General features: G+C 29.6%; 1 long non-coding RNA gene across 2 annotated transcripts; it reads right to left on the bottom strand.

Moving 5' to 3' along the window:
* Nucleotides 1-9889, bottom strand: LOC143057978 (uncharacterized). Of its 2 annotated transcripts, none has more exons than XR_012972900.1 (7): nucleotides 9857-9889; nucleotides 6828-6907; nucleotides 5424-5744; nucleotides 4808-4923; nucleotides 3451-3628; nucleotides 2257-2389; nucleotides 1-676 (listed from the first exon to the last, which is right to left on the bottom strand). It is a non-coding gene; the product is annotated as an uncharacterized LOC143057978 (long non-coding RNA). The 2 variants fall into 2 exon arrangements; XR_012972899.1 differs by lacking the exon at nucleotides 9857-9889 and adding an exon at nucleotides 9101-9239.
* Between the last annotated feature and the right edge of the window lie 1421 nt (nucleotides 9890-11310).

Here is an 11310-nt window from a genome sequence, read left to right as displayed (position 1 = left end):
TAAGTCTGGTAATGTTGAGTTTTTTTTTTCATTTTATTGCACATTGGATTTAAAAAATAAATTATTAATAAATAACAATACTATGTTTTTAAATGATTGCAAATATGTGTAGTAGGCATTTCACAGTCTTATACCTCGTCTTTGTTTTACTCTTTAAATTTATTGCCGATATTTGTTGAATACATCTTAACAGGCGATTAGATTATAAAATCATCAATAAAAGAAATATAAACATAAGTTTTTCCAAAACTATAAAAAACTTAAAAACTCTCAATCTTAACTTTGTATTACAACAACAATATACTTTAACAAATATACACTAAGATATTTGCATAAATTAGAACTGTAATGTTGAAGCAAAGCATGTGAATACAAATATTACAAAAAGAGTTGTGCAAATCATTTCTTTTTGTTCTATCTTTAGACAATTTTTAAAATCAAATTAAAACTCAACGACTGAAAATTGTACTGACAGTCAATACATGTATGAATAAGTAATTCATAGCAGATTTATAGAAATTGGATTTCCATTGAAGAATAACATTTTCTAATGTATCCTTGAATTCATCATGTTACCCCTTCTTTATCATTTTGTAATGCCATTTCTTCGTCTATCTTCCGGTGTTGTTTTAATGAATCTGTTGACCCTTGCCTCTTCTTCTGTGGGCAATTATGTCTGGAAAATAAACAAATTAATCAACACGTTGTGTCTTGTTAAGTACCAAAACACATATGTGTTGTATGAATGAATTATTATGATTTTTATTTTGCAAAATATTATTTAAATTTTTACGCATACATTTGGGTATTTCTTAAATGCATAGTACATGTAGTAGTGACGTTCAGAATATTTGACATTTTTCATTTATTTCTTTACATTTTGAAAATATCATTCATATATATCACTATTTTTAAAGACGTTGGACCATGACTTAAATTAGATTATTTCCCATTTACAAAATGATATCAATGAAAAAAAGGACTCCAATGTTTCAACATCCAACACAAAGCCATATAAGCATTTATATGACGGATTATAAATGAGTCGAGTTTTGTAATGGGATAACAACATAGAAATGTCAGTATTTATTCAGGAAACTGCCGGGGTATATACCACGTTTTTATCCTAAATTGGAACCTCCAATTAAAAACATGTATAAAACAAAGCTAAACACACATAGAAACAAAACATAAAACCTGAACTCTAAAAACGGAAAAAAATTGTCCAAATTAGATAGATTACTTAAAATAGTAGTACACGATAATCATGTCATGAATAGTTGGATTGGGAATGTTTTAAAAATTTCTGCACTTGAAAAATAAAAAGACAGACGTAATCCATAATTTATGTGTATTTTAGGTCTCAAACAGGTTATACTGGGATATTCCTGGCTAATAGCTTATATGCTCTGATATTAATCTGAAGTCGGGAATGTCAAGGTATAAACCCTGTCTGAGACATAAATAACATATTATACGCATGTATATGTATATAATTATATATATACAGATGATACAAATTTTATGTATGATAACCTCTGCAACCCTTAATGTATTTAACGGAATTTTTCAGAAAGTGGTCAATCTTAATGACGAATTTGTATTTGTTAAATTTATAATTAATTATAAAAGGACTCTCAAACCTGTCAGCAATAACGAACTGACAATCCAATGACAAAAAAATGAAAGAAAAAAAAACCCAAAAAAAAACTTCTAGTATACAATACTAAAACAAAACGAAAATCTACACAATATATACCCTAAATTTTCTATTGTAAGCAGACCTCAACATTACAACGACATTAAATATCCACAAACATTATAGTTTCCTTTAATGCTCGATAATTGGTACTTACAAAAATAAATTAATCCACAGTGTTGACCTTCTCATTTTTTCGAAAGCGTTACACTTAAGGTAATTATAAATGCTAATTGTGTACGTGTTATAAGATTCAGGGTTATGGAACATAATGTAATGATGCCGGGTTTGAGAATCATTAAAGATACAAAACTTATAAGGCAAAACACGCAGTTCGCCAACACTAGACACACCAGTGATGATCGTACAAACACATTAATGTGATCAATAAGTCGGATATGTTAAACATTTTCGTCTAAATGAGTTTTTCTTAATTACAGTTTGTGTTCTTTGTTTGGTTATTTCATTGACGCCTACTGATAAATACAAATTGGTTATTAAAGGAAAGTTGACGACTACTGATAAATACAAATTGGTTATTAAAAGAAAGTACTTACAAGAATACTAATAATTTCGATTTGTCGTTCTTAGAGAGAACGCACATTAAACACATAAATGGAATAGACATCAAAAAGCAAACAGAAATAATTCCAGCAACACGTTGTATATCAATTCTGGTTTCCATTGTACCTACAAGTACACTATTAAGGTTGTAACTCATTGTTGACTGCTGTACCCCATTATTTTTTAATTTGTTTAACCTCTTGCGCCGATATGAGTTCTTCACACTTTGTTGCTAATATAATTGAATTTGTCATTGTTTATGCGATAGTTATGAAACCTAGTTTTTACCTCCTATTGTATTTTTTTCCATATAATGAGTTAAGCCTTTTTCAACTGATTTTTATAGTTTGTTCTTATGCTGTATTATTATACCACTGTCCAATGTTGGGACGAGGATCCCACTTACATGTTTAACCCCGTAAGATTCTGTAGGTATGCGCATGTCCCAAGTCAGGAGCCAGTAATTCAGTGGTTATCGTTTGTTCATGTGTTACATTTTTGTTTTCGTTCATTTTTTGTACATAAATAAGGCACTTAGTTTTCTTGTTTGATTTGTTTTACATTGTCATTTCGGAGCCTTTTATAGCTGACTATGCGGTATGGGCTTTGCTCATTGTTAAAATTGTTAAAGGCCGTACGGTGACCTATATTTTCTGTGTCATTGTGGTCTCTTGTGGAGAGTTGTCTCATTGGCAATCATATCATATCTTCTTTTTTTATATATATTAATCCACCATTTTCTACATATGAAAATGTCTATATCAAGATCGGAATGTGACAGGTGAAATTAATTCGTTTAATGTGTTTAATATCTTCACATTTGAATAGGGACTTTCTGTTTCACATTTTCTTCGCAGTCGGGTATTTTTGATATATTGAAATTCACACAACAGGTTTTATGGAACGATACTTTTAGATGATTTTAACCGAAATAAATGAAAGGAATAATCAAATGTACTTTTGTAAAGCTTTAACTATATAATACATTTATAAGTATTTTTTTTTTCCATCAAGTGTTTTTGTTCATTTAAACATAATGTAAAGAATTTCATTAACAAAAAATAACCTATATTTACTTCTGAAATAACTATTTCCGATCATAACCTTATATCTTTGTTTTGATTTAACTCTTGCAGGGTTTCAAGGATAAATTAACTATGTACATGTATATACAAATACAAACCTACCATTTAAAGTACAGTTCATCGTTTCATTAATTACAACAATCCGTTTACTCCCTACATCACAAACAACAATCAGTTTTCCCATTTCAACATGTGTTTGGACCAGCTTAATGTCAGTAGTAAAAAATAACCCACGTTTTTCTGTGGTAACTTGAAGAGATGGTAACGTAATGTCCCTTTTCTAAAAAAAAATTATCAATTTTATTGTTTTAATATATTTTAGACAGTTCTTGTCCATTCGGTTTTTATGTGGCATTTTTTAATTTGATTTTGCCATGTGAATATGGACTTTCCGATGGGATTTTCCTCTAAGTTCAGTATGTTTGTGATTTTACTTTTTTTTCGTAAATAATAATAAATCTCTCTCTTTCTGTCTCGTCTATGCTAGAAGTGACTTTCAGGTTTTCGCTTAGGATATATGAAGTTAAATGAGTAACACTTATACATACTAAAATGATATGATTAAGTAAATCATAAACATCGACTCTAGGTGCTTACTGCAGATTGGTCATAATATCCTTTATTTTAAGTTTTTTGCAGTATACCTCAAGATAAAAGAGGGACGAAAGATACCAAAGGGACAGTCAAACTCATAAATCTAAAACAAACTGACAACGCCATGGCTAAAAATGAAAAAGACAAACAGACAACAGCACACATGACACAACATAGAAAACTAAAGAATAAACAACACGAACCCCACCAAAAAACTAGGGGTGATCTCAGGTGCTCCGGAAGGGTAAGCAGATCCTGCTCCACATGTGGCACCCGTCGTGTTGCTTATGTGATAACAAATCTAGTAAATAGTCTAATTTGGTAGGTCACATTCATGAAAGGAAGGGGATTGTAGTTACGACGTAAGGAACATATCTGATATATCATTTGTGAAACGGTTATTCCATAACAGTTAACCAACTCGTGATGGCTTCCGTAAAATTTACGAAGGGATGATTTCAACTTCACCATTTGGAACTCTTGGGTTTGGATTAATACAATCTAGCTTCCTTGTGAGCAGCAATCCACTATCAAGAAAATCATGATAGGAAATGCAAGCACGGGAATATAGTATCAATTGGGAGATATATACCAGATAAATGTGTGCGTTTTGTATTTTATATAGTGATTTCTCTGACAAATTACTCTGCATTTTGAATATTTAATAATCAAAATACACTTATCTGCTGCGATTGAGTCAATATTATCTTTCTATTAATTGAATGATAACATATATTGCTATTATTTTGTTGTGTGCGGTTTTTTCGTCTATAATACATGTAACATCTCTATTGTCTTGGCCCTAATATGGTGAAAAAATATTGTATTCTTTTCTATCATTTTCAATAAATTTTCATTTACTCACATTCAAAATAGATTTACAATCTGGTTGAGGAAAAACGTTTTCTAAGGTAATATTTCCTCTGCAAGTACATTCTGTGTCAGTCTCAACTGTTGCTTTCAGAAGACTTTGAGGATGTTCTTAAAAATGAGAGCAAAATATTACATTTTTGCTTTCTTTTTGTCTTATTGTACATAATAATAGTAATATATTGCAGCCACGAATAGTGTTCAATGTTCAACGCATGGAAAATCTATATAAAACAATCATGGCTCTGTAAATTCCCTTTTTTATGTGCTTCTATTTTACAAAATTTTAAAGTTAATTAGCTTGCGATCATCAATCAATGAACATCACATTATTTGTTGACTTTATGTTATATATTCGTCGCAATATATACATATATATATGCATTAGCTGAAGAATTTCGATAACATTTTATTACAGGAATCTCCTTTTTCTGACAGTTACAACAATTAAAGCTTAAACTAGAAAAGAAATGTACTAGCAGGTGACTGGGACAGTACATTTTTATTGTCATAAATGTGTAAAACATCTAAAATTTAAGACTATATACGAAAATCTACGAATAAATATGTGTGAAGAAATTTATGTGGTTTAGTTGAAATGATATACTCACTTTCAAAATTGAATTTAGACAGTATGAGAATCTTTCTGTCAATCAAAAACCCATATGCACATTCGTAAATGGTATTTACGTCATGTAGACTAAAATTGTAAATTCGTAACGTTGACACACCATTTTTCTCATCCATATGCTCACTATATTTATTTGGATATCTAGATACACCGTTCAATGTAATGCCATGAATGTTTCTTCCAATCGACCATCTTCGGTTCATCTTTGCTTGACTTGTAAAATTTGGAATGAAGCATGCTAATTGAACATCTTCTCCAAAAACCGCTGGTACTGTATCCAATTTCCATGATAGTTTTTCAGCTGAAAGGATTCATTTGGTAAATGATATTGGCCCTTTAGACTAAGATATTAACTCGAATGTATTCATTATATAACATTTAAGCTGTCTTTTCTATTCCATGCGTATACAATACAACCAAAACGAGCAAAACGTAATATGTTCTAACCGATGGTTTCGATCATACGATGTTGTATTATCGACGAGCGTATCAGTAAATTGCTTTATTTTTTTTTTTCATTTTTCAATAACATGAATATTCCTGTGCTCAGTTTTTATTCGTATATTTCAAGGAAGAGATGCTATTCAATTTCAAAAGATAAAAAATGTTTCCATTGAAATTCAGACTAGCTGTTTTAGGTGACTTTACATCCTTAAACAATAAGAAATGCATGAAGGTATAAAAGGCCCGACATAAAAACAATACAAACAAGAAAAACCTACCAGTTTGTTAAATATTGCCTTTTCTCATTTATGCCAAGAGATCTTTTTGTTAAAAAATGTGACTCAAATAAAAGAAGGGCTTAAGATACTAGAGAGAAATTCAAGCTCATAGATAAAAAATAAACTGACAACGCTCTGGCAAAAAAAGAAAAAAAAACAGCAAAACAATAGTGCAACACGAACCAAACTATGGACATGATCTCAGGTGTCATGAAAAGGTACGCAGAACCTACTCAACATGTGGCGCCCGTCGTGTTGATCGTGTTATTACAATGTAATTCGTATCTTATTTCTAGAAAAACAAATTGTCTGCAATTGACTTTAAAACAAGAATTTATATGACGTTATAGTGAGATAACAATTGTATTTGTAAATTGAAATGGCAAGATTCCACCTTATTGAAATGAACAAAATTTTAAAGATGAAGTATGTTACTTTGCATGCATTGCAAAGTCAATTTTCCTTTATCAAAATGTTTTCAAGACTTCTTCATCTATGTTCATTAAGAGAAATATTTAAAGTATTCTTTGTTCATGGTTTATCCGAAAAACACAAGGTGTACTTGGAATCTCAAATTCAAACGTTTTACAATACAAATCTAAATTTTAGATAATATACAGTTTAGGTTAAGAAAATGCCACCACAAGCTGTGATTTGCTTACCTGATGTGCTTGTCTTAGAAGAACACACCAGGGTATACAATAAATATATAATTCCGATAACCATATTTCGTGAAAAAAAGCTGCAAAACAGAAAACAATAAATCAAAATACTAATAAAATTAATTCAGTATTTATAAAATAATACTGTATCATTAAATCAAAAGTTAGTGCTCCTGTGCTGACATGAATGTAAATCACTAATTGATACGGTCTGTTACTGTTTCAATTTTGGAATTTTTGGTTCTCAATGCCTTCAACGTTGTACTTATTCGACTTTATAGTCTGAGCGTCTTTCATGATTCTTATGTAGACGAAACGCGCGTCTAGCGTATTAAATTTTAAGCCTAGTACTATCGTTAATTAATAAAACGTTCATGCGTTTCTATTTACAGTCATAGATGCATGAAATAAGACAGATTTGTAAAAAATGTCCCAATACTTTGTTTCTGATGTGACCTGTTTTTATTCAAGCACCACATAATGATCAAATGTAGGTGAAATGCCAGTCTTTAGTTTTGAATAATTACCTTGATGAGGCATTTTTTCAATTATATTCATACATTCAATATTTTTGTAATTTTCAATCTCATTTGTGATACCTGATTGTTCAATGTTGTTATTTTAGGGTCTATTTACAGTCCATTCGAAATAAATCGGACTAAAAAGTAAAATTACAAAAATACTAAACACAGAGGTAAATCCAGACAATCATATTTCAAAATCAACATATCTAAAACATAAGACAAATGGATAACAACTGTCATATTCCTGATTTGGTATTGGCTTTTTCTTATGTAGAAAATGGTGGATGAAATCTGGTTTTATAGCTGATAAACAACTCATTTGTATGACAGTCACAACCAGGGTTTTTCATCTATTTTTCTGGACATTTCAAAAGGTGGCAGACTCTGATTTATTTCTAACTTTTTTATATTGTTTTATTTTTCTTTATTTTTCTCAGTGGATTTCAAAGATACTTGATATCATAAGGGTTGTAGATACCTAAAATTATATTCGTATGAAATATATTTACATCTTGTCTTATTTTTATGGTAAGTTTTTCACTTTTTTTTTTTTTATCATACTGGATGTTGTAGTTTAAATTTTAATAGTGGTTTATGGATGAACTGTATTCATTGTTACGAGAAATAGTTGTAATATAGGACATAATTCACTAACAATCATGATGAGAGGGACGATATCATTCTCATAATAATAGACAAGAAATTTATAGATTGTATCTCGATGGCAATATAATGAAGACGCGTTCAATGGTTACTCTGTGGTGCCCTACTTATGCGGTGTAAAATTGATAACAAACACGGGTCATTGAATATAACTACATTCATTCACAATAGACGAAAAGGAAATGAAAAGAATGTGGCTATGATCCAATTATAGTATAATGCTGATTCTATTAATTAATTATTGACGATTATGGTTTAAAAATATTAATACAAAACAGAGAATATAATATTCAAGTGGATATGGATGCAACATTATCAGAAGTGGATTATGCAATGATGTAAGAGAAAATGCATCAATTCATCAAATAACGACTAAGACAAAACATCCCCGTTCTTTATTTGGATATATGCATATTTCAGTGAGTGTTATCTTTTGATCTAACAGTTTAGAGAATCATTGGAAGAAGTATTGCTTATGCATAACTCAATTCAAAAACTAAAATATCATTTCAAATGAAAAGTTTACTTAAAAATTTCAAATATTTGTTACGAATGTACAGACTTCGAAAACCAGCATAATAATTGTAAAGCTTGTATACATATAATAAAAAACTATCGAATTAAGGTATGAATTTTAAACAATCTACCACTTTTGAATAAATTGTCTGTTGTTTAGCATGTATAGAAAATATTGAATTTTGGGCTAACCGTTTCTAAAAACATTCATTTTTACTTTGACCATAGTGAAGTTTTCGTAACATCTTTCATTCATTCATAATTTAGGTCAAAAACTTTGATATGTTCTTAAATTTTCCCTTTAAACCCGGCTGAATCATTGCCAATCACGTGATAATTCTTTTTTGAAACCAATGTTAGTAAACAATGATGAGTATTTTTTTTTATTATTGAAAACAAACACGAGATACTGTAGCATACATATTGTTTAACTAACTACACTTTGTAGTACATTTAAATTTATTTAAAAAAAAAACAGCAACTAATAAACAAAAACTAATGGAGTAATTATAAGGCTTAGAAATTTAAATTGAATTTATTGAAATTAAGTATAAAATATAAACAACATACCACTTTAGAATAAATTGTCTGTTGTTTACTAAAAAAATGAGCTTTTACTTCAACGTATGAAATGAAAATTTTCAATTGGACTTTAACCAGAGTGAAGCGTCAATAACACACGTGATAACTTAACAAGGGAAGACGATATACTTTGTATTTTTGTTTCATTTATGTATAGTTTACGTCAAAAACTTGGATATGATCCAAAATTGTCCCTTCCTTTAAATTTAAACGGAAAACAGAAAATCACGTGACAACTGGTTGATAATTCTATTAATAAATCAATGTTAGTAAACAATGTTGAACTCTTTTTTTTTAAATCAAATACTTTATTTAACATGTTTAATATTAAAACGCATAAAGCAGAAATATATTTACAGCCAACTGGAGATATGTTTGTAAACATTATCGATTCGTTAATGCTGTTTAGATAAATATATTTATTTTAACATGCACTTGTGTACAACATAATGAGAAGGGTCATTTCATTCATTTCAGAAAAAAGGAAACACATCAAATGATTCCCAAATGCTTCGAAAATGTTAATAATAAAATGCTATAAAAAGACTTTGGACTAGTTTAGTTATGTTTCATTCTGCAGTATAAATGTTATACATCAAATTGGAAAAATAAAGTGACGAAAGTTTCTCCAAATATTTAGCAATAATACATGTAATATACAATATCCATTTTTTTTTAGTAAGTACTACGCTTAGACATATACTAAAAACCTATCAAATTAATGTATGAATATAAACAACCTACCACTTTCTTCAACAGTGTTGTTTACTAACAAATATATAAAATTGGACTTTGAGCTTAAAGTTTTGAAAATTTTCAGTTAGGTTGACGTTCTATTTTTTACACTCATGATCACTTCATGTTCGAAGACGTTTTCTGCATGTGTATATTGTTTATTTATTAAATCATCCAGCATAAAAAGTGAAGGTCAAATAAATATATATATCTATTTATATATACAGCTAAATCATATTATTGATTCTTCTTGGTTAAAGCATCTAAAAAAAGATTTTCTTTCTCTACTGGGTCTAAACTCAACAATTTCCAGGCTATTACTTTTGAAAATAATATTAAACCAATATTAGCGATCATCATAAACATATTTAGTATGATAACACAAGATTACTTATTTTAAATTGAAAGATAATACCCCGCTTTAACAATATGCATCTCGGGTTATCACTTAATGATAAGAGACATGATCTTCGAATAATTTTGTTTTATTCATATAGTTTATAACATTAGGATATTTTTAAAATGTTATTAATCCTTGTCATTTTTGTAATTTCAAAAGAAAAAGGTGTGAATATGAAATGTATAGATGATCTGGAGTGAGTCATTTCCCATCACGTTTTCAATAGATGGTTTTGATCTCAGTAACAAGTACATTGTTTCCCTTCTTTATAAGTTCCGTTATATGTATACTATTAATTTAAAACAGTCGTTTAAAAGCTGGTTACAGTAACATTTCCTTAACCGTGTTTTGTGTACTTGAACGTCTTCACTCAAAACGGTCCTGTACTAGCCTTGATGAGAAATACATATAATATACCAAGAGAATAGATACAAAGAAATAATTAAACCTAGAGTTCGAAACCTAAATTGTGAAGTTAAAATCATCCCTTGGTTGATTTTATAGACGCAAAACGAGTTGGTTGGCCGTTTCGGAATATCAGATATGTTCCTTACGTTGTAACTAAATTTCCGTTCCTTTTTTACGAATATGACCTACCGAATTAGACTAATTAACCGAGATTGTAATAACATGAGCAACACGACATGTACCACATGTGGAGCAGGATCTGGTTACCATTCCGGAGCACCAGAGATCACCCCCAGTTTTGGTGGGGTTCGTTTTGCTTTAGTTTTCTGTGTTGTTTCTAATGTACAATTATTTGTCTGTCTGTCTGTCTGTCTGTCTGTTTTGTTTCTTTTCTTTTTACCCATGTCGTTTTTAGTTTATTTTTGATCCATGTGTTTGAATATCCCTTTGGTATCTTTCACCCCTCCACCACATATATCAGATATGCTTATTATATTATAATCAATGACTTCCATTTATTATCTTTGATTTTTTTCGTTTATTCTTTTCAAAATAAAACTTATCATTGCTAGCAAAACTTACGCTGTTGAATTAACCCTTTACTTGTTCAATATACGGTTTTATTACAACGCAATAAGTCATGATCAAAATAGTG

The sequence above is a fragment of the Mytilus galloprovincialis genome, chromosome 14 (assembly GCF_965363235.1).
Source record: "Mytilus galloprovincialis chromosome 14, xbMytGall1.hap1.1, whole genome shotgun sequence".
Taxonomy (NCBI): Eukaryota; Metazoa; Mollusca; class Bivalvia; order Mytilida; family Mytilidae; genus Mytilus; species Mytilus galloprovincialis.
Note: the sequence above shows the minus strand (reverse complement) of the source record. Positions and strands in the feature narration are given on the sequence as shown.